The 23,947-nt window shown below is 38.4% G+C and overlaps 1 long non-coding RNA gene across 1 annotated transcript; it reads left to right on the top strand.

Annotated features, from left to right (window-relative positions):
• Nucleotides 1-880: 880 nt before the first annotated feature.
• On the top strand, nucleotides 881-9,656 carry LOC121313842. The gene is made up of 3 exons (XR_005950050.1): nucleotides 881-1,249; nucleotides 6,327-6,393; nucleotides 8,144-9,656. It is a non-coding gene; the product is annotated as an uncharacterized LOC121313842 (long non-coding RNA).
• The last annotated feature ends 14,291 nt before the right edge of the window (nucleotides 9,657-23,947 follow it).

Consider the following 23,947-nt stretch of genomic DNA (forward strand, 5'->3'; position numbering starts at 1 on the left):
TGAAGAAATGGCTTGTTATGGTTTAAATTAAGCATATGCTTTTTTTTTTTTCTTGTCTGGTTTCTACTGGCAGCTGCGAATCCCACATGTGCTGAAAGACAAAATCTTGTTTGTGAAACATTTCATCATTATTCCTCCAAAAAGAATGTCATACACTTGTTAGATGAGTTACTAGACTATTAAGTAAACCACAGATTGTCAGCTGAATAACATTAATAGTTATTGCCTTGCTAAATTGTTAAATAGGAACCATTATATGCAGCATCAGAAGCATAATGTTTCATACACCAGTCACCTCCACCCTTTATGGACCAAGGGCTTGTCCACACACTGTCATACTTTGTATTGGGGTCAAAACTGACCAGTATACTGTAGCACTCATGGAAAAAAATATGCAAACATAAAAGTATTTTTTATTCAGAAAAATTCCATGTAAAATGATACAGGTATTTCCTTGTTAAAAGTGAATGATTTGGTGCTGAGTTTGTTTTATAAGCTGCGAACTTTAAGTAAATATTAACAATCCCAAATAATAACCTGTGCTGCCCTGTACATACTGTAGCCGGCAGTTTTCCTTTTGCCTTCTATATGTTATTGAAAGCTCAGTGTAGATTAAAAAAAAAAAAAAAACACCACAGAAGGATGAAATATAGTTCATTTTCCTTCAATTCACTTCAATCCACCAATAAAGAAGGGGAATATCCATCTGCAGTATAATAAACTGTACTGTTTCTGCTTATTAGTCATATGAGATTCCCAAGCAGCACAATCTAGGGACCAACTCAACACAACAAAGCAAAGCCAACAGTGAGAAGTTCAGTGAATAGATTCTTCATTGCTACAACAATGATACTCATTTAGAAAGCAACACAGAGTTTACTAGAATAAAATGATGAAGTTACTGTACAACAAAGCAAATGAGTAACTGAAGAAGTGAATTAATTTAGTGACTGATATCTTTGAATGTGGTTCAGTAGAGCTTAGTAGAGTTATCGGTGCTACTAAGAAGTTCTGCTAAGCAAAGTAGCTCATACACCAAACAGCCCTTAGTAAATGGCTTAACGTTTAGTAGTAGTAAATGTTTAAACTTCCACCCCTAATGGCCTTTTTGGAGTCCTCAGTTTGTGATAACTCTAATACCATAACCCTGCTATCTTATTGGTGCATCTGGATAATGCACTCTCTCTCTCTTTTATCTTTTCCAGATGGCCCATATTTGGCTGAGTTTCTGCTGGAAAAGAACTACGAGGTGAGCGAGTGCAGACTGATGGTACCATCGGACCAGGGTTGTCCTGGCTTCCCCCATGGCTGTCCCTCGTGCTTTTCTCTGTTTTTTCAGGGAAACCCAGATACATAGTCTTGTCTCTAGAGAAAAATACGCAGCAGAGGTCGTAGTCAAGCAAGCTGATTGTCTTGGTTATCTCTTTTCTGTTGAATTCTCTCCACTTGCGGCTGTTTTCTGTACAGGGTGGAGGGGGTAGTTGGCTTACACTCACACATTTCCCAAAGTGGCGAGATAAGCACCAGCCTTTGCAAAATGAATGTTCCAGGGAATAAAGAGGATAATTTATGATGCAATACACCACATTAACCACAAATGAAGTCATTTCAGATTTGGAAATTGCAGTGAGCAATAAAGTTACAATAACAGTGGGGATTTTTCACAGAAGGTCATATCTGTCACTCTACAAAAACTGAAGACTAATCAAAGGGATGGAGGTAAAAAGAAATGTGGCAACTCATTTTGTAAAATGAAATAATACACAATCCCTTTCTAACAAGGATGGTTTAATTAGAATAATGGGGGTTTCTGATGTGTCTGTATGTGTGGAACAGTTATATTTATATTGGACGATGGCACAAGTGGAAAATCTGGGACTTGCTGACCATTCTTAAAGACCAGAATACCTGAAAAGTTCATTTTAGCCCATATTAATCGCATTAAAAGGAAGCATAACTTCAAATTCAATGACAGGGGCAACAGAAATGGAAGGCACCTGCTGAGATGTTTGAGGACATAAAGTTAGTAATGAATAACATATAAAGAAAGACTCCGTCCTTCAAAGGCCTTACGCATATAAGAAGGGATCATTCCTCATTGAGGAAACCCGAAAAACAAGATGGGGTCACCGTCTCTGAGATGACCCGACAAACGAAGAGGAGTCACCATTTCTGAGATGACCCGACAATCTCAGATCCCAGACAATTTCTGTGAACCAAAAAGAAAAACGTTACGTTATTACCAAAGCCCTGGTTCCCTGAAAGAGAATGACAACAATTACCGAATGGGAAGAGCCCTCTCTGACTGCCAATCACTGAGCATATATAAAAACGTTGCCCTATCAGGGCTCTGCTATGAGGGGAAAGTCTCTCCCACCTCCTGCTGAAGAGGGACATCCTCACAGTAGCACACTGCCATTTTCTTTCGAAAACGGAGGTCAGCTGGGGACACGACCTTGAAGGGTAATGGTAGTCATTCTCTTTCAGGGAACCAGGGTAATGGTAATAACGTTCCCTTGCAATTGAATGACAACCATTATGGAATGAGAAGCTGTACCAAAGTTGTCGTGGCTCCAGATTACCGACAGTACAACCCCACGGTGATAGCCTCAGAGCCCACATGATGCTTAAGGGCATGCCGCCTGCAACACCCTAGAGCCAAGAGAGGGTCTTGATCGGTTTGCAACATCAAGGCGGTAAAATCGTGCAAATGTCTGACTATCTGTCCATGTAGCTGCATTGCATAACTCATCTAAGGAGAAGCCATGAAGGAAAGACTACGAAGTTGCCTGGCCCCTGGTAGAATGGGCCGTAATGTCCCCCGGTAAGGGGGAAGTCCGTCTGTTCATACCCCAATTGTATCGCATCTGCCACCAGGTGCGCTAGACATTGCTTCGATAGGGCCTGACCTCTAGAGCGGGACCCATAGCAGACAAAGAGCTGGTTGGACTGTCTCCAGGACGCCGTCCTATCTAGATAACAGTGCAGAGCCTGAACTGGGCATAGCGTATGCTGTCTATGGTCCTCTAGGGGAGGTCTGAAAGTTTTCAAAACCACTGGTTGGTTAATATGGAATGAGGACACCACCTTTGGCAAAAAAAATCCAATTCAAGCCCACTAAATCAAGGAGCATCTATATAATTAAAGGTAAAGTAGTAGTTAAAAGGTTCTACATTAACGGGGATGCAATACAAACAGTGTCTGAGAAGCCAGTGAAAAGTCTATGGAGATGGTATGACAGGGATCTAAAGGACACAGTTCGTATGCGAGAATTCACGCAACAAATGCATAAGGGAGGCAGAACCTGTGTTGATAATGGGAAGAAGATGGACGGCAAAGAAAGCTGTAGAAAATGCTAAGGCTGCCCTTTGAATCGGAGATAATATGGGGCAAGTTCAGCGTGGAAAAGAAGGTTTTGGTCTCAGTTCAGCTCCTCCTACATGGACAAGGCAACCTCAGCTCAACAGAGGTATTCAATGAGGTGCAAAAGCAGGAGGAAAGGATCAGGTGTGTAAAGGTCATTTCCCAGGCCAAGCAGGGAGAATGGATGAGATGGGAGAGTGTGGAACAACGCAAGATCGGCTGGCAAGACCTGTGGACAGTGGAACAGAGCAGGATCAGTTTCCTCATCAGATCAACATATGATGTTGTCCCATCACCACAGAACCTAAACCTCTGGGTGGGTGAGGATCCCTTATGTCCTTTGTGTTCATCACCTGCAACACTATGGCACATTTTGAAAGGATGTAAGGTGGGTCTTAGGCAAAGGGTTTACTTGGTGCCATGACCAGGTGCTGCGATGTTTTGCTATGGCATTGGAAGACAAACGTAACCTGACCAATAAGTTGCCACCAGTTCCGTCAAAGCATTGCACACAAAATACAATATTCCTCTGTCCAGGAGAGCAACCACCAAGAAAAGGTGTTAAAAGCAGTCCTCGCCCAGGACAACTGGAAGCTGCTACAGACTGGAAGATGCTGGCAGATGTTGGCCAACAGCCTACTTTTCCACCCGAGATTGCCACTACTAACCTTTGACCAGACATTGTCTTGTGGTCTGGATCAGCACGCGTTGTTCATCTGGTAGAGTTAAGTGTCATGGGAAGATGCTGCTGATGAGACGTATGAGAGGAAGAAACTTTGGTATGCTCAACTAGCTGCTGAAGCGGAACAGCGAGGATGGAGAGCCCATTTACCTAGTGGAGGTGGGTTGTTGAGGATTTGTGGCACACTACAACCCGGTTTCTCAAACGTTGGGTTCAGTGGCCAAGAGTTGCGTCGCACAATGAAGAATTTATCTGAAGCAGCAGAAAGGAGCAGCAACTGGCTGTGGTTGAGACGGAAAGATTCTGGATGGGCATCTTGAGCACAATAGAAAGAAAGCAATGCTGATGTACAGGTAAGTAAGCTGGGCTGAGCTGAGTGGGGGATGGAGGGGGGTGATGGTGGGACCCCAGAATCACTGTTGAGCCCTCTTGAGGTGGTGTGGGTTAGTCAACGAAACACCGAGGATGGAAGGTGCCCACTTGAAGACCCTAGAGATGTACCCTACTTAGCTCAAACCAGATGGTTGTCATGCTGATACGCTGGGGAGATCGCACTGGGTTGATACAGTATATATATATATATATACAGTATAATCGTAAATCTCGAAAAACTACTCACTTCTAAATCTTTTGTAGTCATTTTTGTATTACTTTAGTATAAATACATGTTAATTTGGATTCATATGTTGTTTTTTTCTGACTTTATGTGAATGAAAAGACACACATTTGCCCGTTTTCCCATTGGAAATAGTGATATTTTGAAATATCTCTGTCCTGGTCACAAAAGCAAAGTTTGTGGGGAATAATAGTCATTTTCTATACTGTTGAGGCATAAGCAATTAGGAAATAACACTTACTACCCAGGAACAAAAAAAAAAAAAAAATGTTGTTACACGGTGTTATCTCAACAAGCTTTTAATTTATTTTACTCTAACTACTCTTTGCTTTGATTTCAGTCAGTAAGATGGTGAGAGTATAATGGTAGCAACAGAATAATCCTGTGAAATTTCCTGGCAGTCAGTTCAGAAATTAAAGTATGTATTTATTTAGGGGAATTATGGTGTACAAGTATTTCACATTAATACAGGGCTTGCAGGACGTGCTCCCCAACACCAGGATTCTGCTTTGCTACAGGTATTGGTATTGCTGTTAGACTAAGGCCTAGACAAAATAAAAAATGTAACCAACCAGCAAAAAGAAAATTACAAACATCTACCCAATCACTTATTTATTTATTTATTTATTTATTTAGTTTTTGTCAGAGGCTACTTTATTACTTATAAATACATTTTTTTTTTTTTTTTTGCGTTTAGCAGGTAGGTCAAAGTTTTGTTTTGGTCTAGGCAACTGCAACTGTTTTTTTTTTCCCCTAACTTGTATGACTGTAACAATATAGGTTATACATTAATGGCCTGGTTTTTAAAACTTGGTAAATGACATACTAATGAGTAAGACTAACAGTTTTGATTAAATGTATCCAATTTTATCCTTTGAGTAATTATAGCTACCAGTGAATTTACAGACATTTGTGTAACTTTATTGAACATATGTAATGTCCTTGCTCATTAGTAAATCCTTTACCAACTTTGGAAAATTGAAATTGAAATTCCCTAAAACTGAAAGTGGGATGTCCTTAAAAAGCCATGAACTAAATTTCATGTGACGTTTAAAAGTATTTTTCATCCTGCGGTTTCTTCATCTCAAGGTAGCGGTTATAAAACCATTGATTAAAACATAATTTGGATCCAACAAACCTACATAATAATAGGTCTATTTTAAACCTTCCTTTTATTGCCAAGATTTAAGAATGAGTGGTTGCAGACCAACAAACTAACATTGAAAATGTTATACTGAATTGACCTTTCAATTGAATCCAGATAAAACTGAAGTTATGCATAGTAAGTTGGTTCTCTAAATCATCTAAATAGCTATGCATTGTTGGATCTGGATTTAGGAACCCATCCTTTTGAACCTGTATTAGAAATTAATTGTTATTGAATACTTACATATTATACTTCTATATGTATTTTTAAAAATTAATAAAAAATTATGCAAATTTGCAAAGCGCTTTGAGATACATTTGGTATGAACTATATAGACACTTTGATTTGATTACTGTATGCGTTTGCAGGCTATTCAAAGGTGGCTTAAGAAGCTGCAGTCTAGTTACCTTACTGTAAGTGTGGCAGCATACCAGATTGTAGGTACTGTAATTGCAATCTGTGTTCTTTTTTTAATTAACAACAAAAGAAAGTGAACTGTAAAACAAGGATTGGCACAGGTTCGAATCATCAACTAAGGAGGACAGCAACTAGCCAACATCCCACAGCAAGGAACACAGGCGATAAGTAATATGCAATTCTTTATTAAAAACAGGTTATATTCAAAATCTGGCATTAGTATAGCACACCTCGTCACTAACAAGAAAAGTCAAAGTAGCACAGTAAAATAATGTGCATAACCAGTCCTTATTCAGTATTGCACTTGCCCTGGCTGGATTGTCGGTAGGGGACATGGTTCCAATCTCCTGCCACCCCAAATTTCAAAACTGCTCAATTATCCATTTCCCCAACAGGGGGCGCCACTCCACCACTGAGTCTAAGCCAACAGACTAATAACAATGAGCCTTCCCCAGAGTCAATTGAGTGGAGAAAGAAACATTTCAATCTGCAACAGAGCAGGGCCTCCACTCTCAATCTAAAATAGGATATTGCACACGACACATGTTTCCTGATAAAAATAAAGCAAAGGATCAGTGCATTTCAATACATTTCAATTCATCTGCTAAATGTTTACAACAAATTAAAATAGTATAGTCAAACCAGAGAGATCACTATTAATAGAATTGCTAATTAAAATTAATCATAAACACATATCTAACCATATATCAATTCACATATATAACTAGATCTATATATAAATACTGAGCATAATCTAGTAGCAGATATAGCCTAGCAGCATTATGTAGTTTAGCAACAGATACAGTCTATCAGCATTATATAATTTTAGCAGCAGATAAAATTTCGCCGCATTGTCTAGTGTAGCAACCAAGTATAATCTAACAGCATTTGTAGCAGTAAAATACAGCCCGGCATCAATTTAATTCTGGCTGTAATGTAAGACAGGAAACAGGGAAAAGACTTCGCTGATAAGTTATAATAAAAAGTAACAATAGCTCAGTGAGAAGGTGTGTGACTCTACTGCAGTTTAAGCATAATGCACCACAACAAAACACTTAGCTGGTGGATAACGACCCACAACTCCCAGTCCAGCATCTTGGGCAGCTCTCCTTCTCAAAGTGCTCGTACTTTTTACTTCTCTCCAGTCAAAGCCACTCAGCTAGTCGTCTTCAGCTCCTCACGTCCCAATTTCTCTTTAGTCTCGTTCCCAGTACACCAAGTGTCCCGTACTGCTGCCAACAGCACCCCAAATTCCTCACATCCTGGTCCCGTACTGCTACCAGCAAAACAAATCAATACATCAATAACATGGTTAAATTAAATAAATCATTCCAACAACACATTGTGAGAAAAAAATAAAAAATAAATCAAACATTCTAAAAAATCACAACAATATAATTCAATAAATCACATACACCTTTGTCACCCGTGACACTATGCTATATCTTATCTTAAAATAATATGACCTCACCAGCAAACTGTCATTAGATGTTTCAATGTATGCCTTTAAATCTGATGAATTAACCAGTAGCTTTATAAACTTTCCATTTGGGGACAGAATTGCTTTCTACACCTTGCAAAACATGAAAAACATGAAAAATTATTTCTTCAAAATCCTGGTGGCAGCATTATTTACTATTTAAAATAGTAAGTTGTTTACATTTGAATTTGTAGTATGATGTTAAACATGTTTTAAAATAGTTTAATTGGGCTGAATGTTATGGTTATGTTTTCCAGGAAGAATTTGCAAAGGAATGGGCATTACTGCAGTCTAAAAGGGTTCCAGATGCAGTGGCCCATTATCTGGAACAAAACTGCCATTTTATATCATGTTCTATTTCAGCCAACACTTTCAGGTGACAACTCAGAAGTTAATTTGCATTAGGTAAATGTGTATTGTTTGTATTTTCTTTTCCAGATTCTTATTAACTGTGAAGTGTCAACAGGCGACTCGATGACCTTTTGCATCTGCTTTGTGACAGCATTTTGAGTTACTTTGGAAATCTCGACAGGCTCCAACAATCAGGTTGAGCGCACAATGAAAGAGGCAAAAAAGTAAATCCTTCTGAAAGCAAAATAAATGCTTCCTAATAATTGGCAGGAAAAGATTACCCGGGTTACAGAAATTCACAGCCAAACTAACCTTGATGTGAAATATACTGCAATTCTTCATTAACAGATCTGTAACTGTCCAGTAGCAGCCCTTGGAAAGCAATGTAAATATCTACAATTACATACAATGATTGGTAAAAAAGAGGATTCTGAAGCAGTTGATAAGTTATGTCAACAGGCAGCAACATTTTAAAATGTGAAAGTTTTGTTTAACATGAAGCCCACCTGACAGTGAGTAGTCCTTTTAGTGGATTACAAAGTGCTGTTAATGCATGTTCTGGACAGTGCAGTTGCCCTGCAAATAGTTTTAGTTGCACATGTGCTTGTCAGTATTTGTGCAAGCTTCTAAAACCACATGTAGGTCTGCCTCAAACGCTTTGCATTACAACCAGTAGTGATCCAGCTGTCACTTCAGCTGACAAACATTCTGTAGAATGTAGCTACATCACAGGCAAATGTTCCAGAATTATTGAAGAGCTTTACCACTATAGTAAATCGAATCAATTTCATGCAGATAATGCATTATATGCTAGCCTAAAGCAAGCACACATCTCCTCCTGGGCTCATATATCCCTAAAGGGCGAAAACAGAAATTTATGCCGTTACATTACAGGAAATCTGTCAAAAGAGCACATGCAACATCAATTAGAGCTTTTGAACACAATTACACTCTAACACCAAATAATTATGGACCTTTGCATAACTCAAAAAATAAAGACCAAGACTACATTACTAATGCTAGGAAGCGACAGGTGAGAAGAAGAGTTTCAAGGGTAAAACTGTATTAGGGTTTAGATGCTGGGAGCAGCTAAAGACTTTATAAATAATGGACTAAACAGAAAATGAAATGTAAAAAAAAGGTATATATTTGTGTGCATACATAATTGTTGTAAAGTTTGTGTGCTGAGTTCCCTAACCTCTGTACTTACCTTTGTGTGTCCACCCTCACTGGGACAGCTTGTCCACCTTGTGACTCCTCTCCCTTAGATCTGTTTGGTTAAATCCTTATAAGGACTATTGTAATTGCATTAATCTATAATAATGTTCCCTTTGACTTAATAATTTGCTTCAGTGGTGTCTTTGCTAGAGCTCACGTTGCAGTTTAAGACTAAAATGGCTAGAGTATGTTCAACCTTTTAACACAGACATCCTAAACTCTTATTGTCTATGAACTGAATTGCTTTAAATTGGTCTTTTCATTATATTTGCATTATTATCGTTATGTCTTGAAATTGGTTGTACCTGTCTAAAGAGATGTTAGAAGAAAAACAAAAAATCTGTGCATTCTTCTTCTTCTTCTTCTTCTTCTTCTTCTTCTTCTTCTTCTTCTTCTTCTTCTTCTTCTTCTTCTCTTAGCACACGCCCTTACCCAGGGCAACTGACAGTTGCATACAAAAAATACATATCAAGAATAACAGTACTTAAGTTAAAAGACACTAAAGGTTAACAGCCTCTTTCTGATGATGTACCACAATTATAACAAATTATGCAATCTTCCAACTTATTTTTGTTATAAAATTGATATATACCTTTATGACATAACTAAATACTGAATACCTCAATAGTTTATTATTGTACTTTCTAATATTTTGCATATAAACATTCACACCAATTAAACCAAGATCAACGTACACTTCTCAATGCAATATACAAATATCTATAAGTTTACTTTACATTTTTCAATGTTGAATATTTTTTTTTATTTTTAAGTGCACAATTTTTAATTTTTTTTTTTTTAAATTACGTATCTGGAATGTTTAACTAATAAATTGTTTATGCATTTGTATTTGGCAAATTGCATGTTTTCCAAGATGTGAAAAAAATACAAAGATGAGTTTTAAATGCATTTATTAGCCAAATGTCAAATTTCAAGAATTCTTGAAAAAAAAAAAAAAAAAAAAAAATTATGCACTGAATTGTGTACTAATCTATTTTAAAAGGTCAGTTGGTTTCAGAGTCTTTAATTAATTTCTCTTCCTCAGACAGAATGGCAAGGAGAAGTTTAGTGTTGTGCATAGAGTTTAGGGCTATATTGTATTGCTCAAATCTGGATAGAGTTGTGGTTGAGATGGTGGATGTGAGGTCTTCAGTGACTCTCCTGGAAAGAAAACAAAAATAAAACATTAGAAAATTTAAAGTATGTTTTGTCATTTTTTTTTTTTTTATCCATCTAAGCAAGCGATGCTGAAACTAAATCAATAGCTAGTGTTTAAATGAAATGCATTGTTAGTTTGTGTGTTCTGCATTTCAACCATTTCAATGTGCCGAAGTAAAAAAGACAAATATTTTACTAGATATATATATATATATATATATTCTGCTGTTTTGCCTTTATTGCTTACTAGTTCATATCACTGTGATTTATTGCAAAACACTCTTTTGAACTTATCTGTAAACTATTATGTTAACCATTATCCTTCAAATATTAATGTTTTACAGTATAACCAGTTTAAACACTGTTAGTTTGTGTAGAACAACTTATTTTGTATGTTGTAATTTAAATATAAAGTTCCAGGAGGATGTGTACCAAGATGTGTTCACAAAACTTCCAACAAAGTTTTTTCAATAAAATTGTATTTTTATATAGCACCCTTCACACCTAGGCACCCCAGAGCGCTGCACAAAGTTAAAAAAAAAAGAAAAAAAAGGTTGTAGTTGTTCTCCCATTTATTATATTTTGATCACTGTAAGTTTCAGACCTACCTGCAAACCTACACTTAGTGTACATGATCAGACATTTCTGTGGAAACATTAGAAATGTGCTGACCTGCAATCTCTGAGGCAGAAAAATATCTGGAATTATTGTCACAGTATGATTTACAGTCCTTTGACTCACCTGTAAAATATGGCATTATTTAGATAGTTCTTCTACTTCTGTAAGATGTTTAAGGGAGAGGGGAAGGAAAACATGTATCACATTGTTATTATATCTAGAAAATTAAATAATACACAATGCTACCTCCTCAGGAGACTGAATAATGCATTTCACAAACAATGAAACTACTAAAGTGTCTCCTAAGTTTTACCTTGGATTATACAGTGAAAGGGTTATTTACAATAATGTCATTCTACAGGTCACAACGCTGTACTGAAGTGGAATTTAAAAAAAAAAATAGTTTTATACAGTATGGAAAGGACTATAATGACTTCAACCCATGCCTGTTACCTTCTCTTTTACAACTAATATGATATACCTTCACACGATTTAGTGAGCCTGCTCTTTCTGGCAACTCCTTCTGGAAGTTAAATTCCATTTGCATTCAGTCTCTGTCTGAAACTTTCTGATTTGTTTTTATCCTCCCTGGCATAGGACATTAGTAGTGACAGTCGTAATGTTTCTCGACTGCTGGTTCTCCTTCTAATGTCCTTCATCAACTTTGAAAACTGTTTGAGCTTTTTGGATAATCACAACAAACTGCAACCCTGACAGAACTCTGAAATTAACAAAATGCAGGTATTGTCAACCATGTGTGACTTAAATTGCCTTGCTAAAATGTTATGAAAACAAACAAACAAACAAAACAAAACAAAAACAACATTTTAAGTACCAATAGTTGTAAGTTAATATATTAGCACCCCCCTTTTGTAATGGAATTACTAAATGTATTTACATTATTGAATCCTTTATAAACAATTGTGAAATACAAGCATTGTTTTGCTTATTTGTAATACTAAAATAATAATACAAAATAAATCACACACACATACATGTATGTCTATAAGCGCATAACAAAATAAATGTTTTTTTTTTGTACAAAATTCATTGGACAAGTATATTGTACCTCTGACACTGGCTGACAATTCAAAGTCTCACTGGTCTATAAGGAGGCAAAATATGACAGTTTAAAGCAATAGTGTGACCATTCAAATTTCCAGTAACTTTTCTCACTTCTAACATTTCACTTACATTTTATGAACACATTAAATATGGTGCCGTTCCTTTTTTAATAATCAAATTGCTAGCTGTTAAACAGTGACCCTAAAATAAATAAATAAATAAATCTACCTGTACTTTCAGAATCTTTAGTCCTCACTTTCTTATATCTCTTACTTCCATCTATCTTCTTTTGCTTCATGTTTAAAATGTAATTTAAAAACAACCCCAAAAAATACTCAAACAGTACTTTATATTTGTTTTTTTATATATAGGCATATTGTCAGGCTTTTCATGGAATATCTAAAACCTTGTCATTTAGCAAAATGCTTAAAACTTTAAAGAATTTCATGAAATTCATGAAAATAGACATTATGTGAAATGCCTAATACCTGGTTGTTTACTTTATGTTTGAAATTTCTGCAAAAATAAGCTGTGTGCTACTCCTATCAGGACAAACTTTCCTGAGAGGACAAACAGAGTGCTTCTCCTGTCAGGACAAGCTTCACTGAGGACAGTGTACTGTTCCTGTCAAGACAAGTTTTCCTGAGGAGGACAAACAAAATGCTACTCCTGTCAGGACAAGTTCCTAAGAGGACAAAGTGTGCTACTCCTGTCAGGACTAGCTTTCCTGAGAGGACAAACAGAGTGCTATTCAAGGGCGTAACTAGGAATGGAAATTCGGGTGGGCCCCAACTTCGGGTGGACGGGCAAGTGCCAAAGGTCTAACGTCACAGGAAATAGTTTACATTACAAACAGGATTTAAATCAATTAAAACTCTGAATACATCAAATATCTCCCTGGGGTTTTAGCAGTGCAAAGTAGCCAAGACTGAGAATATATGGTGCCAAGTGAAGCAAGGCAAACATTTTTTGCAGTTTATAACAGTAGTTGCACATATATTCTACAAATACAAAGCACATATGCATACATACAGCCTACATTAACAAACACTGTGCACAATAACTGCAAAAATCATTTCATTTGACAAAAAAATGCAAATAGAAACAAAATAAAATCCCCAATCAAAAAAGCTGTATTTTTTTTCTTAGCTGTATTGTAATCTCTTAGCTATATTGTAATAACTTGTTACCTCTGGAACTCGCCCTGCATCAGGGCGTCTATCAAGCAAACATTAAAAATCAGGCTAAGCTCCTGCTGCCTTCAAATCAAAAGTATAATCTTAGCTGTGCAGAGAATACCTCGTTCCCAGCTAAATATGCCTGATTTTGTTTTCACTGCATTTTCTCAGGCACAGAGATATTGCGTTGGCTGCAAGAAAAAAAAAAAAAGTCCTGAACCTGAACATTTTGGAATGCTTTTGGATGGTTATTATAAGTGTAACCATTCAAAGTTGCTCTTTAGGAAATATATGGGGTTTTACCATTTTGATAAAGGACTCTTCAGGGACAGTTCCAAGCACTATTATTTATTAATTATTTTTGTTGCTGTCAAGATGCAGTTTTAAAATAAATAACAATTTTCAACACCAGAAAGTTTTAGAACTTTTTTTTTTTGTGGGGAGGTAGGGGGAGTAATTCTATAGCAAGCAAAAGTCTTTGAATATTCAAACAATCTTTATTAAATGTCTAATATTAGTATAGTCTTCAGTATACACTGATGTACTAGACTGATGTGTGGCACTGTATAGTTCTCTATCAGTTCTCCTTCAGCAAAACAAGTTTCTGGAAGAGGTCACCCAACAGCCAATTTCTTTGGGGGCTAAAAACCAAGCCAGGATGAGAAGAGATGCTCAACAGGAGCAGAGGAAGGAAGAATGGTATTAAAGCATATAAACAGCTTCTTTATGAAAGGGTATTGCTCGAAAGATGCCACATCCTTCCTTGAGTCTTCAAGAAAATGAAGGATCTCCAACTCAGCTTTCTTGCTTGTTGTTGAGGGAGTACTTATCTTCAAGGGTCTCCCACTAGAAGATTCTGATACAAGACCCAGCTCTTCAGCAGCCTGAAGCTTTAATTGATGGAATCTTCTGGTGTCTCCAGAAAGTGTGGTAGCCAGCGCATCATGTGTGTGCATTTTTTTTTCGAATCAAATACGCCATCACTATAATTTAATTTTATACAGTTGCAGTTTAATATTTAAACTATTACTGACAATGTGTTTTGGAGTATTTTGAAATTACAAAATATTCAGGAAATGGATTTTCGATACAAAAAACTAAATACTTTTAAATTTGCATTACAAATTACAAAATACAAATGTAATGAAAATACGTATTTTAATTACATGTATTTTCGATACTGCCCAACTATGACAATGCCTAATGCCCTAACAAAATACTAGAGAAAATATTCTCTAATATGTTGTTGGCACACTGTATATAGCTATATTCTATGTATTCAGATCAAACATGGATAATACTGATTTATTCAAAAAATAGGTTCTAATTTTCAAATACTCCATATGAAAATTTTTGTAAATGTTCCTTTTAGGCCATATGCTTGTAAACTGCACTAAGATATAAGGCAAACCAGCTATGCAGCAAAAATGAATCTAATGTATTTCTTAATCGCATTTAACCAACATCCAGATAAAAAAAAATTGAATGTGAAATAATAAAAAACTAAAAGAAAACAACAACTGGTACTTACCGTTCACAGATCTGTAACCAATATAAAAATATAAAAAAATAGAGAGCAAACAGCAAAAGCTTATATGACAAGAGCAACAAATGTCTCTTTTACTTTAGCTTTATAGCCCTTTTCTGTTGTATAGTTCTGTTTCATTGTCCATATATAGTCAGTATGTGAACTTTCACTCTTTATTACGAATCATGCAAGTCTATTTTCTTAAGAATTTCTTAAGTTCCGTTGAACTTGGGCCCCTTTGGTGAAAAGAAAAAGTTCACACGTCTAGTTTTGCGGTTATCACCTTTATTCTAGGCGTCTACATATGTCTAGGGTGAGATATGTGTTTTCCCACTGTAGGTGTTATTGGCTATTTTGTCTAGTTCTTGTTTTAAGTTCATTGAACGGTTATTAATGTCTTTATTTGAAACCATTCTTTTAATTAACCCTTTATAGGGTATTGGTCCAACACATGTGCAATATCGAAGTTGAAGTGGTGGACATCATTAGTGTTTTCTTTCCAACAAAGCCAGTGATTGTTGTTGGTCTATATCATATTATATGCCACAGTATTATTGGTTATTGCACTGATTATTAGCCTTGTCTTCTGTGCATTTAAATTAGAAAAATAATAAAACTGCAGAAGAAATGTAAACACAGAAAGATTTATGAATCCTGTTTCAAGTGTTTTTTTTTTTGTTTTTTTTTTTACTAGATCAGGTGCATTTTTATAACTATTCGTGGAAAATGGATACTAGTGATTCATACTAACACTGCAGTTTTGTTGGTGCAGTGGGTTAATGCACTATTCGCCTCCTGGATGCCTAGGTTTAAATTCAGCCTTGGTTTCAAGTGAGTGAGTGGAAACCTCACCTTCACCAATAAACAGAGTCAGCGATTTACTGAGATTTGTAGATTAGAGACAGTTTTAGCATGGTTGATTGTGATTCACACCTATTATTTAAGATCAGCTTTTTAATTAGATACCACTCATGCATAAACAAGTGTCATGTGACTGCTGTTTGAGCCATAAAAAAAAAAGTTTCTTATCATGACTCTGAGACATGGAGGCACATTGAGCTGTATACAGCTACAGAGCTACAAGGACAGGACAACGCTAAGCAGTATATTTAAAAAGCCTTGAAAGTCATACGATGTTCAGAGACAGAGTTTCAATGATTTCTCACTTCTTTACCATTTAATGGGGCACATAAAATTATTAAAGCAATCGCGCCCGTCGATGATAACTCTACCTTGTGATAGTTGACCGCTAACTAAAGTCAAGGTCAACTATCACATCGCAGAGCCATTATTGAGAGGGCACTATCGCTATTAGAACATTTTTTTTACCATTGCTTTCTTAAAAAAAAAAAAAAAAATCGATTTACGTTGCACTGATTTGTCGGGTATCTTTCTGCTGACTAAAAATGTTCTAAGAAAATAGTCCCACACATTTTTAAAATAAAAAACAAGGATGACTGTGATAGAAATACAATGAATCATTGTCGTAAATCTCCCTCCTGACCTGTGAGGGCGCTAAGCGGAAAAAGTAGAGTCGTTTGGACGGGGTGGCCTGACATTTCTTTCCCAGGGTCGGGAAGTCGGTCAGTCTGGAAGAAGGCAAGACTCCGTTGCAATAAAGTATTGACCCAGAAGGGAAACGACGTAGCAGCCGCAGATTGGAGAGGCAGCTGCACTCGTTTACCAAGGGGTCATGCGTGACAGCATAAAAGGGGACGGAGAATCGCAATCTACTCCGTCGCTTGGTTTTTGTGTAAATAACTAGAAGGACTGTGAGAGACTCAGTGAAAACTGCTAAAACTCGCCCTGGGCTAGCACAAAGTCGGAACAGCACTACACCACAGTCACAAAATAACCTGTTATCACCCACCATGAGCACTACTGCACGCACCCAGGACTGGTGACCATGTTTAGTATTATTGTTGGGTAGATAAAGTGTTTATTGTTTGGGCTGCAACCCATTTCTATCATTAGCTCCATGCATTACACATTGGTGTGTATTGCCAGGGCTTATTCTTTTGGTCACCAGACCCGGAATAAAAAGATAAATAAAGCCCTTTTCCAAACTGGATTACAGGTGCAGCCATTTCCAAAAATAATAATACAATTATAATAATAATAATAATAATAATAATAATAATAATAATAATAATAATAATAAATAATAATAATAATAATAAAATAACAAATTAAAGAAGTTTGTTTTATTCCTGCACACAAATCTACATAGTTAAATGCCACGGGTCACAGAGACCTGAAACATCTTATTTGTATACATGGCATGTCAAAAAAAAAAAAAAAAAAAAAAAAAAAACATCTCAAAGTTTCTGTTTTCTGTGCATAAGTTCATGACCCCAGCTTACGAAAATATTATACAGAAAAATGAAAAGAAAAATAGCATTTAAGCTAATTGGAAACTAGAGTCGGGTGAAATAGACCCGAAACCTAATAGGAGGGTTAAAACATTTTGTGTGACCTGAGACAGGGAAGCATTAATTACTTTCACAAACGTATTTGTTTTGTAAATGCATTTTCAAATGAATGTTATATAATGATATAATTGCTTTTGTTCATATTACATCTTCTGGGTTTTACAGTGTATAGAAGACATACATAATTACAAGAAAGCATGACAGAGACAAATAGAAAATTCATAAGTTATGGGCTCTCTTTTAAGAGACCATCTGTGTTAAGAGGCCACTATTAGACTGTCTTGAGTGGCCTCTTAATGCAGGTTTGACTATTTCACAAAATAGGTACACTGTTTTTGCTTTCCCAAGTTCACCGTGTCTCCAGAGGTGTGTGCTGGAATGCCACACAATCCCTGCCTTCTTAACTAAGAAGTGAGCGCACACCTCAGTGGGCAAATATTAACTTTTCTAATGTATAAGCTTACAGCTAAAGCTCCGTAGAGTACAATCTGTCAGCAGAGCTTAAATTGGTTGTCTTTGACCATCGCTCTGCGGTTTTGCACATGCCTGAACTAGACAAATAAAAGATGAAATTGAGATCTGACAGCCTCCGTCAACTGGCTTCTGTGGGCAGATAGGCCGTTTAGCTGGCTTGCTATGATGATCAGTTGTTACACTTGTAATAATTGTTCTCTCTAATTTTATTTTAATCTGCTGTATGAAATTAAGGATGTGTGATTGTAGACTTTCCTGTTGGTATGCTAATTCTTTTTTTTTTCTTCTTTTCTGGATTCTTTTTTTTTTTTCTTTCAGGAAACTTGACAGGAAGGCAGTATTCCACTGGTGAAACATTAACAATCATTAAAATCCAATCAAGGGGCAGGATGCTGCAGTGAATAGAGGAAAGAAGGGCAGGGTGCAGTGCCCTGTTATACACTACTACAGACTCCTGCAATTATCTTCTTTCTGCAGGGTTTCCTATGGGAGAGTCTGCAGCATGTGTCTCTGAAACTCTGCTGAGGTGATTTGCCAACAGTTTGCTCCTTTGCTCCACAGTATACAGTAGGGAGAGTTGTGGGGGCATTTCTGAGTGTGTGTGTGTGTGTGTGTGTGTGTGTGTGTGTGTGTGTGTGTGTGTGTGTGTGTGTGTTTATTTTTGATAGCCTGTAAAGCTTGTGGTAAATCATCTGTTTTAACTGATTATTTTACAGGGTTAATGGTCTTACTGTCTTATTTTTTTTAGCACATTCCATAGTTTTAATAGGTTGCCTAATCATATTTAGATGACTTGACTAATACCCTGTTTACAATTGAATCAGAACAATACTGGTAAAACTTGTTTCGGTTTAGAATATACTGGTATGATACCATGTTCTGTCTTGACTCGCTTTTCAACACCAGTACTAGACCGGTACTGCTGCGGTGTACCTGTCCATGTTTAAGATGTTTTTTATTGATACACTTACATCAAACATATTCTGTATAAACCACTGATACTTCACTCCACTGATTCTCTAAGGGGACCCCCATCACGCTGCATGCAAAGGCTTGTGGGATATTTAGAAAGCTTGGGAGAACATTTTCTATTGAGTCAATGGAGCTGAGTGGGAGCTGCTTTGAGCTTATTTTATCGATGTTTAAAAATGTAAACTTGTGAAGTCTATATTACTCTTGCCAGGGTGTCTTGACGAAAAACGTGACCTGTGGTAACAATGACAAACCGTAATCTATATGAAAAATGTACTTTTCTCAGAGATCAGCATTTCACACAGTACAGACAGGTGCAATTATAAGACTTGGACTTAGTGATATCAGCCGTCAGTTTTTATACGTTTTTAGTTTTTAACCATTTATTCAAATTTCACTTTGATCATTTACTATTGTAACTTATCTGTAACTGTAGCAAAAACACAGATCTAAACGCATGCTTGAATGATTGTATATGTAACAGTAGTATAGTGGTTTCACTAGATTTTCATTAGGCTGTTGCTGTCACTTTAAAAGTTTTTTTCCTCGCAAGGCTTCAGAGTAATGGACAGTACCATTATACAAGTAATGCGAATTGTATAATATACAGTGTAGTAATTTTCTAAGGAAATAAACATTTTCTAACTTGAATTTCTAATTATTATAGAGCTGTATGAACAGTCTGGTTGGAAAATAAATAAATAAATAAACAAACAGCGGAACAATGACATTGCGTTATTTTGGTATAGTCCAAATGTAGGGAACGGTATTGAAGCATGATCGTCTTTCCTTTCCTGTCTTTGAAGTCTCAGAGGAAGGTGGATGCAGATGCAGTAACCAGACTGAAATGCAATTTTCTTTTCTTTTCATTTTCATTGCAGAATAAAAACAAAGGCGATACTGAAAATGAGTACAATAGTCAACATGGTGAACAAAGTAGGCCTGTTACATATACATCCCTTTCAAGTATGAAATGTAACCATTACCAAATGGGTATTTACCTCCTAAAGACACAAATCTTGAAAATTGTATATGAAAGCTGCTCTTTCAGCATGTGACGCAGTCGTGGCCCGCCCCCGAGGACACAAAATGACTGCACTCACAGATCTCTCTGCCATTTTATAATTGATGCTTTATTCTATATATATTTCACATTTTATTTTTTTATACACATTTTGTATGTGATAATTAAACAAATTGCTGTAATAGTGTTTCTATATATGCATATTTGTGTGACTACAGCCTCTTGCTAGTTAAGTTCCATTGCGGCCTTGTGCCCTGTGTGAAACCAGTGGCTTGAGTCGCTCTTTCCCAGGGATCCAGCAACATAAGTCGGCTGACTTTGTGCTCTTCCCCAGGCTGCATAGCTCCAGCTGGAGCTTATTTTATTTCTCATTTTTGTTTTTTCGCACTATACGAGGCGTTTTATATTATTATGTAATTGTTTAGAAACAATTGTTTTGTGTAATTGTTTTTTGTTGAGAAAGTCTCTTCTGTTTTTACAGATACTACGCACAGGCCTGTCTGCAACGTGGTGCTCATCACATGTACAGTACTGGTACCGAACCGGGACCAAGGTTGCCGTGCTGGTACCTCTACCGACCCGGTTCTAAAAACACCAAACCGGTACCGAACCACCCCAGTTCCGAACTAGTACTGACCCGGTGCTGAAGCCACTGAACCAGTACCGAACTTCCCCGGTTGGTGTCGACCAGGTTCAAAATCGTTTCTGAACAAGTCCTGAACAGCGTTCCCTCTAAGCTTTTCAGATACTGAGAAACTTCTCGTTTTGACTGAGAAAGGGTCAATTATCAATGAGAAACCTTTGGCCAAGCATTAACCCTTTTTTATTTTTGTTGCATTATACAATTTTTAAACAAAATTCCAACACAAGTATCTCAACAATTTTACAATTTAATTTAAATTAAAATAAGACATTTATTAGGCTCTGCCTCTGATTCTGATTATATAAATATAGAATTTTTATGATGCGTATATTTACCTTTATGAAGCCTGTCTGAGATCTTATGATAAATGCAGCCCTGTCAGTAGACTGCATGCTTAACTGGTGGCCTGCATGTAATTGGTTTATATTATTGTATAAAACACTGGCGTCTGCACTGCCTTCAATTGTAACCATCTTTAGGCCTACTGGTTTTTCCATTTTGGGAATAGCAAATTCTGTTTTTCAAAAATTCCACTTTTTCTCTCCACTTTTTATCAACATATTAAGAATTAAACATGGCATTTGAACATAAATATAATGTTGATAGTTAAAATAAGTACATTCATAAATATTACCACAATAATTTATTTTTTATTTGTATTAAAGCCAAGAGTTTTGTTTAATAAGACTCTTGTTGCTGTAATATTAAGTAAAGCACCTGAAGACACCTCAGACCTTTCATAATGTTTATAGACATCATATGGCTCATTGCTGGCATTAAAAAAAAAAAAAAAACAGGAAAAATAAGAATTATATTACAACAGTTCAGAAAACAAATGTCCAGCAGTGCTGTGAGAACGTTAGCTTATCTGCCATAAACCTGGTTCCCTGAAAGAGAAAATGGCCACCAAACATCGTTTATGGGATATATGCCTGCCTATTGGTAGATGTCACTGAGCTCTACCAAAGCTGCTGATAGGCCCCCCTTCCCTCGATGGCCTCCTCGGTCCTTCTCTTTCAGGGAACCAGGTTTATGGTAGGTAAACTAATTACTTTCAATTAGAATATGGCCACCAAATATCGTTTATGGGAAAACCATACCTGAGCCATCGCGAGGGAGTGAAGAACGGCAGCACATGAGGGACGCCAAAGGTCAGCGTTGCGAGGACCCTTGTGCCCATTGAAGGCAATGAAGGATCTATCACGTTAAGGTGATAGAACCTGGAAAAAGTATACGGCATAGCCCAGCTAACCACATCACAAATCTCAACCACGGAGGCACCTCTAAAGAGGGCCCATGACGTAGCCAGCACCATCATACGCAGTCGTGTCCGCAATCCAATGCAACAGTCGCTGTTTCGAAATGAGCTGTCCAAGGGTCAGAGTCCCGTGGCAGACAAGGAGCTGGTCAGAATGATGCAGCGCTCTTGTCCTATCCACGTAGCATCTCAATGCCCGAACCGGGCAGAGGAGATTCTACTTCTATCCTCCTCTGAAGTAAACAGTGGTGGATGAAAGGACTCCAGTTCCACAGACTGATTAATGTGGAAGGCTGTAACCACCTTGGGGAGGAAAGCAGGGTTTGAAAGCAGTGACACTCTGCTGGCATCATCCCAAATACGCATGCAGGAGCTCATTTTGCAGAGGTGATAACCAAGAGGAAGGCTGTCTTCATAGACAGATACTTCAACTCAATGGAGTATATAGCTCAAACGGGGCTCCATTCGGGGAGAGTAGCCCTCCTAGGAGGGTGCAACTGTCGAGCGCCTCGGAGAAACCGGGTAGCCAAAAAATGCGCATTCAGGGACACTGAGTCCACAGGGGCATGGCAAGCAGAAATCTCCGCTAGGCATACCTTCAGTGTGGAAGGTGATCTACCAGCCTCAAGCAGATCTTGCAGAAACTGCAAGATGACAGGCATTGGACAAGAGATTGGGTCATGACCGTTAGTATGGCACCAATCCTGGAAATATTTCCACTTATAGGCATACAGCGACCTAGTGGAATGCGCCCTAGCATTCTGCAGAGTACCTACAACTGCATCCTCCTTGTCAGGGGCCAGACCCATAGCTGGAGCCTGCTCGGCTCCGGGTGCCAAAGCATGCCTCTCGCCTGACTGAGGAGATCCAGGCGAAGCAGGATCTAACAGAGTGGGCCTTTCAATAGCTGGCACAGGGTCGAGAACCAGATTCTCCTGGGCCACCTGGAAGCCACTAGGAGAACTGACGCCTTCTCTTACTGGATCTTTTCGAGAGTCCTGAGTTGGAGGTGTCCGTCGACACTACCTGGAGGTTGGAAACTACTCCCATTCAGACCCCTTGGCACAGGTGAGAGGTCGTCCTCCACCAGCACAAGGCCACCGAGCACGCAAGACAAACTGTCAGCCAGCGGTGTCTGTCGCTCTTGGGATGCAGATGAAACTCATTGAGCCATATTGCTCAACCCTCGATCCATATCGAAACAGGGAGAGGTGGTGCTGGAGAGCTGCTACTTTGTCGTCCGACAGGTATGCACGCATCATTGTGGAGTCCAGCCAGAGCCCCACATATGTTGTACATTGCACCCTCATTAACCGACTCTTTGCATTGTTGATGGTGAGGCCCAGCTTCACCAGATGCTCCATCACAAGTGCCGTGTGGACCACTGCTCCCTCCCGCGACTGGGAACAGATCAATCAGTCGTTGAGGCAGTTCATCACTCTGACCCCTTGTAGCTGTAAGGAGGCGAGGATAGTGTCTACGCACTTTGGCCTCTCTCCGGCTCCCCATACGTTTTCAAACAGCAGCACAGAAAAAATGCTGCCTTGATAGGCGAAGCTTAGCTATTTTCTGTGCTCTGGACGAATGGGGACGTGAAAATACACATCCTGCAAGTCAACCATGGTAAACCAGTCGCCTGTCCGGACAGACTGGTGTATGTGACGGTGGGTGGGGTCTACGAGACGAAAGGGCACTTGCCCAGCAAGGCTGCCACCAAGGCTTGAAGCGGATCCGTCACTAGCATAGTCATGACGCCACATAAAAGAAGGGGGTCCCAAGCGAAACTGAAGCGTGTGGTTGTATGGTTGCGAGCACTCAAGCATCTGTGGTGCAAGCGCACCAGTAGTGCAGCTATTGTGCCTTAAACTGGGTCTGAGGCCAAAAGCCTTCATGGGCCTTGCTGGGGCTGCTGAGGCGGGGCTGACTGAGGCAGCTGCCTAGGGTAATTGCCCTGGAACTGCCTTCTAGGGTGTTGGTATGTGGGCTGCCACAGCCTGCGCACCCTCCACGTTGCAGGAGAACCCTGTCTCTTACCTGTGGTGATGCCTGTAGGCTACTCCTAAGGTCACCCAGCGAGACTGTGGGGACTGGCACCATCCTGGTGACTGTCTGTGTTGGTGGTGTGTGCCAGCGGCTTGACCTACCCCGTGCCGGAGCAGGGGGAGGGAGCAATGTGGCCACCTGCTTAGACACCTCACGTTCTTGGAGAGACCGCTGCAGGATCTCCTCCACTGCTGGACCAAAGATATGGCCTGGCGATATAGGCGCCTACAAAAGTGCAGTCTTATCCGAATCAGGCAACCATGCCTGCGACAGCCACAGC

This window comes from Polyodon spathula, chromosome 4 (genome assembly GCF_017654505.1).
Source record: "Polyodon spathula isolate WHYD16114869_AA chromosome 4, ASM1765450v1, whole genome shotgun sequence".
Taxonomy (NCBI): Eukaryota; Metazoa; Chordata; class Actinopteri; order Acipenseriformes; family Polyodontidae; genus Polyodon; species Polyodon spathula.